Source organism: Micropterus dolomieu, linkage group LG01 (genome assembly GCF_021292245.1).
Source record: "Micropterus dolomieu isolate WLL.071019.BEF.003 ecotype Adirondacks linkage group LG01, ASM2129224v1, whole genome shotgun sequence".
In the NCBI taxonomy this organism is placed as follows: domain Eukaryota; kingdom Metazoa; phylum Chordata; class Actinopteri; order Centrarchiformes; family Centrarchidae; genus Micropterus; species Micropterus dolomieu.
Window position 1 is genome coordinate 48,249,412 of NC_060150.1, and position 6,489 is coordinate 48,255,900.

The window sequence follows — 6,489 nt, forward strand, 5'->3', positions numbered from 1 at the left end:
ATGAAGCAGACTGGTCCCAGTATGAGGTGATGCACCGTCTGCAGACAGAGACTGGATCCTTCAGGACGTCCTGACACAAAGCACAGCAGGACGGCTGCTCCTCCACAGGAACAGGACTCCTCTTCCTCTCTCTGTGAAGACATTTCTTTAGAACTAAAATGATTTGTTGCTTGTTGTTGAAAAATCTCCAGATGTGTCCGACACTGTGTAGAAGCTCAGATGGTCACAGAGTAAAAGTGTCGTTACTTTTTTGTTTGAATTCAGCTTTCAGTCAGTAATGAAGATGATTGTTCCTTTTATTTCAGCTCTCCTGCTCTCAGAAACACTAATTAACTGCTTTTCCTGTCTGACTGTCTGATTAAACATCTAGTGATCTGCCTGCAGTTTGTTATTAAGACAAACTCAACACTTCCTGCAGCTCCTTCACAGTAAAAGCCTCCATTAAAGAGAGCTGATTATGTCCTTCACTGTTTTACAGTCACTCTGGGCAGCTTAGCTTGAGTTAGTTAGCTTTGAACTGAGCTTAGAAGTGGTCTAAACACACAGCATGTAACAGCGGTGTCACAGGTTCAAGTCCACACGGAGCCTTGTTTGGATGTCGTTCTGTTTCCTGTCACTCTCTACTGTCAACTATCACATGAAAACTATTCAAATATTGTAAAAAGAGAAGTGGTCCAATTTTCTGCCCTTTTTCCATCCACTGCTAACTTTTCCATCAGTGCTGCCCGTGGATGTTTGTTCTTCACCTTTAGGAACAATATATGGTGGAGAGAATCTGAGCTCAAAGCTCCACTTACTAATGATTCAAAGCAAAGTGTTCATCAAGGTGAGCAAAGCTGAACTACAAATGCTTTTTCACCACATGTTGCACAGTTATGATCTGAAGTGATTCAAGATGCATCTGGTGGATCAGAACAGCTGATCTGAGGAAGAGCCAAACAGCTCAGTGTTTAGAGGACAAATAGGAGAAAATGAAGGACACATTTGAAGCAGATTCTTTCAGATTCTGAATCCTTCTAAATCTTTACAGTGACGTCAACGTGAGGGCAAAAATATATGAAGATGTTCTTGAAGTGTAAATTCTGAAATGGAGGTTCTCAGGTGTTTTGCTCCAGAAATCAAATCAGATCCATCTTAGTTTGAAACAGTATCTGCACTAATAGTTCTGCATCAGGAATATAAATCTGTTAGCAGAACATTTTGTCTTCATCCTCAATGCATCATCTTCCATCAGGTCAGTTTACAGTAAAAACAGTCTCTTACTTTGTGTCTGAGGGTCCAGGTTCAGGACTGAAGTCTGGAGGACGGTTTTTGGACCAGTCACTCTTCATAGACAGACAGCTGGATACTGAGGACTCTGCTCCGTTCTCCTCTTCCTCTGTCCTCCTCTTCCTCTTCTTCATCTTCTGGACTTCAGTCAGTCTGAGAGGTAAAACAGTAAAACTGACTGTGAGCTCAGAACACAAGAATCAGGAAACAGGTTTGTTCATCGGTCACAAGACAGAGAGAACAGAAAGTAACACACAGACACATTTTTAAAATAACGCTTTCCCCAGCCTCTTACTGTAGCCTTAATCTAATCATAAGTTAAAAGCTAAAAACGAAGTCTTCCCCATCAAAAATCAGTCTCCACCCACATGGACATGAGTCCTCATGGGTTAGTGCACATTCAGGAAAAAGTCCCCCACCAGATAAAAGAACATGAAACATCCATCCATCGTCAACCGCTTATCCTGCGTACAGGGTTGCGGGGGGTTGGAGCCAATCCCAGCTGACATCGGGCGCAAGGCGGGGTACACCCTGGACAGGTTGCCGGTCCATCGCAGGGCCACACATAGACGAACAACCACTCATGCTCATGCTCACACTCACCCCTAAGGACAATTTGGGGTCACCAATCAACCTAGTCCACACGTCTTTGGATGGTGGGAGGAGCTTCTTGCTGTGAGGTAACAGTGCTAACCACTGCACCACCGCAGTGGTTCTTAACCTGGGGGTCGTGAGAATGCTGCTATAGCCACAGAACAAAAATAACTTAAAAATAACTAGACGGACTATAATTGGGAATCGAATCACTTTGGTCGGACACAGTTTAATCCAGCAGGTGGCGGTGATGCCAACCGCTATAAAACCACAAAGAAGACTCAGGCCCCGATCAGACAGAAAGCGCTCTGCGGGTTCGAAAACGCGAGGAGCACAGCAATGGCTTTTTGTTGAATTTAGAAAAGCGCAAAGCACTGCGGTTTGTTAATGTTGCTAGGCAACCACTGAATCAGCTGTCCTGTCAGTCTAATAATCAATAATCAGTCTAATCAAAGATTATAACTGAATATATTTTATAACTGAACAAATTAATAACTGTCATATTAGCAGAAGCATTGATATAGTAGCCTGCTACTGCTCAATAGGCATATTTATGTAGGCTTTAATCAAAAAGGAGCAGGCACCACGGCGGGATGGAGCCATGCTGGCCCAGCTTGGACGTAAGCTTGGACGTAAGGCTGCTCCCGGTAAATGTCCGGTCTAGAGGAGATGGGACTCGTGCTGCCAAACACTATTGAAGACCGTTAAGCCGACATCTTTACACAGACCTGCCCCATCAACGTCCTGGAGCCTGCAGCGGGCACACCGTGTTCTGTCAGAGCGCAAGGCTCCGCCGAGATGAGAGGAAGCGGATTCTGTGTTTACATTGGTGATGCTTGGTGCTTAAACAGTCAAAGTGGATGTACACTGTTTCCTACATGTCAGACTTCATATGGAGGCTACATATCTCACATTATGCAATCCTGTCCACTCACTAGCCTATAGGCTAAATGTTCACGCTGCTACGGCACTTCCACACCATTTACATAGCCGACTGTTATTAGGCTGCTCCCGCTACTGGCTTATATTTCAGAAGCTTGTAGCCATCAGGGCTCCGCAAATGTTAAGCAGCCTACTTCTGATGCTGCTATTATTTAAATAGGTTAGAGATAGGCTATACAGGTGAACATACTTCAGATTTGGGGTTGCAATATTGCGCACTTTCTAATGCTCCAGCCCTGCATGCCGTTTTCACTCCCCTGACAGTATACAGGTAAGCTGTCTCGTCTAGTGTCATACTGTAAATTACCGTCTTATTTGTGCGGGCCTGACTAATAGTGAAAAGCTCATAAAATAAAATGCCATTCTTTCTTTTGGCTGGCCAGTATGTCTATTTTTGGTTTTGTGTCTAGTAAGTTGAATAGGCTATTGTGATTTAGTTTTTAGCACTTTGGACCACGAGAAACGGCATTTCGTTATTATTCGGTATGTGGATCAAGACCTTGCAACTCACATTATGCAATACTGTCCACTCACTAGCCTATAGGCTAAATGTTCATGCTGCTACAGCAAGGTATTGCGAGGCAACACAAAACATATTGCGAGGGAACGCAAAAGTAGTCCTAAAAAAAAAATTCATAGTCCTCAAAAAAATATTCTAAGAGTCTTTTGTTGCTAAAAACATCTGCCAAACGCAGAGCGCTGCTCTGGCACTGTTTTGAGTGTGTGAGGCACAAACACTGAGATCCGTGTGGGAACATGAGACTCTCAGAAAGGGGAGAGACCAGCTGGTCGAGGAGCTTCGTCTTAATGATGGTCGGTTTAAGTCAGGGACAGTTTGTTGCAGTCTCCGGACAATTCAAGCAACTGTAAACTTCCGTCAGCACAACTGCCCGTCTCTCCATTCATTAGAATGGACAATGGGAAAAAAACGCGAATGGCACGAGGGCGTATTAACAGCATGCAGAACTATGGAACGCTAAAAGGCTCACAATCAGTAAATAACAAGAACAGACCACATTAATCCAACCCAGCACAAGGATGAGCTTCCCTACCTTAGCTGATAAAGTGACTCAATATCTTTGAAAATTACGCACTTTAGCTCACTGCTAATGACGCCGCCTTACAAGTAGAGTTTCTGTGGGTCGCAGGGTTCGTGCCCGGTTCCATCTTGTTCATTGGGGGAGGTTTTTCTGTTTTCTGTTACAATGGCAATCGGTAAACTGAAGTTGTAAGCACGCAAACCTTACTGTGTTTTCCTCTATTTTATTAACCTAATAGAACCAATCCAATATTAAAGTGCCAACTGTGCTTACTATAAGGTGCAATGTCTGCAGGCTTGAGAAAGGAGGATGGTTGGTGTGTGCAACTGACTGTTCAGCATACAAGCTTTGAATCTGCAGGAGCCCTGTTTCAGAAAGCGGGTTTAGTGAAAACTCTGAGTAAATTGAGCCCGAGATGAGGGAAACTCTGGGTTTTCGGAGAGCGAGATCAGATCTACTCTAGGTCTGTAACCCCGCTTACGCTGTGAACCTAACCTGCTCGGGAGGAGGTTTACTTCAACTAACGCTGAGTTTCTCTCCGACTCCTCTCCTGCGGAGCTGGAAGCGGTGTGACAAAAGTGACATTTCCTCATTCATACTGTCGATATCAAAGCACATATTGGAACACAGTTACGTCTTTAGAAACATCGAAATCACAGTTAAATAGGCCATTAGGTTTTTTTTAACCAAACATGATCTTGAACATGACGCTTTTTTTAAAAAATACTGACAAAATACGAAATGAGCAAGATTTTATTAATGGAACACAGACGTCTAAAACTTCACACTCAGTTTGAACTTCAAAATCATTAATAGGTATAGGCCTACTGAGTCGGACTGTGGCTTTACAATCACAGGTCCATGAGCAGCCTAAACTGTGTCTAATCTGTTAGATTAATATTTTTATCTTCAGTTATTGTCACCGGCATTTAGTCAGGTTCCAGCTGAATAAACAGGCCTGTAGCTGTTTAAAATGAATAACAGGCTGGAGGAGAATTCGAGCACTTTATTATTCATTAAGGAAATTCCAGTCTGCTAAATGATGAATCAGCAACGCTGTATAAAATGTAATATTTTTAACGTATCAATCATGCATTTTATAGCCAATCATGGTCCGTGTTGGCACGCATTCATTTTTCTAGCTCCACACGATTAAAATAGAGGCTCTGCCTTTATTTACCCGTTGCCATGGTGAATTGTAGTATCGTAGCTCCATTGATGGCTTTTTTCCAACCCCACGCACGCGCTTCCATCAGGCTCAACATACTCTGAGTTAACTGAACTTATTCTGATCGGCCTTTCTGAAATGTAAAACTCGGAGTTTGACAGCTCAGAGTTCGTCAACCCAGAGTTCAGGTTTACAATTCAGTTTGTTGAACCCGCTTTCTGAAACAGGGCCCAGGTCTTGGAAGCACAGCAGAACGGGCGATCAGACCAAGGAGGCAGAAAAGCAAGTGTGTTCCTACATGATGCATATATCTGACGTCTCACATATGAACACATTTGACTCTGGAATTTCGGAGTGAGTCTGGGGTCATGTAAACTTAATTTTAGTTAATATGACTTTGTAGCAGGTGGGCCCACGATGAAGCTCCGCCCCCACTGTGCTGACAGTCTAGCTCTGCTCCCGCACAGAAGTCTGGGGCAGCTAAACAAACTATTGACGGGCAGTTATTGGTGTTTTCCTATCTTAGGCCGTATTGACTTTGTGTTTAACACAGGAAACAGGTGAAAGTACGGTTTCTGGTTAAACCACCCATCTCAACCGTGTCTCCTTATCATAGACTGTAGCCCAGTAGTTCCAACAGTGTGCACTCACTTTAGCGCCAGACCGCACCAGGGAAGAACAGAGAGAAGCGGCTAAGACGCAGTTGGAAAAATTAGATCCCACGAGCCCAGAAGCAGGTCTTAAGTGTAAAAACACCATCACTCCAGATTTCTGAAAACCGCCATTTGCTGAAGGCGTTTTTTTTATTCCTGGAAACTCCGGTGAGTAAATTTTGTAACCTTTAGGAGAGAGCTAAAAGTGCAGCGTGATGCTAGCTTAAATGGGCGGGTTAAAACCAAATACTGTAGGTTAAAAGCAGTCGGAGGATGTTGTGAACTGTTCAACAGTATTTTGTTGTGTCCTGGTTTCAAACTAATCTCTGGAGGTACTTTTGGATGTGTAAACACATGTAGTACCTTCAGAGGTATTTTTATTTAGAGTATTTATGATTATACATGTTATACATACCTTTTTCGTTCCGTCAACATGACGTTATCAGTTAACCTCTAGATAATCCGTTACTGACATTTGTCAATGGATTCAGAATCGTCCAAGTCCGCATCGTGATGCATCTAAAGATCAGTTATTTTCCACACCCCTAGTGGAGCCTGATGGCTGACGGCACAAATGAGCCTCCAAAGCTCTTTGAGGCTCGGGGCTGGATGAGTCTGTGGCTGAAGGAGCTCCTGAGCTGCCTCAGCTCAGCATAGAGAGGATGAGAGGGGTTGTCCATGATGGTTTTCAGCTTCCCTCTCATCCTCCTCTCAGTCACTGCCTCCACACTGTCCACTTCCATCCCCACCACCGAGCCGGCCTTCCTCACCAGCTCGCCCAGTTTGTTGGTGCACTTACCAAACATCAATCAACTGTTAATTA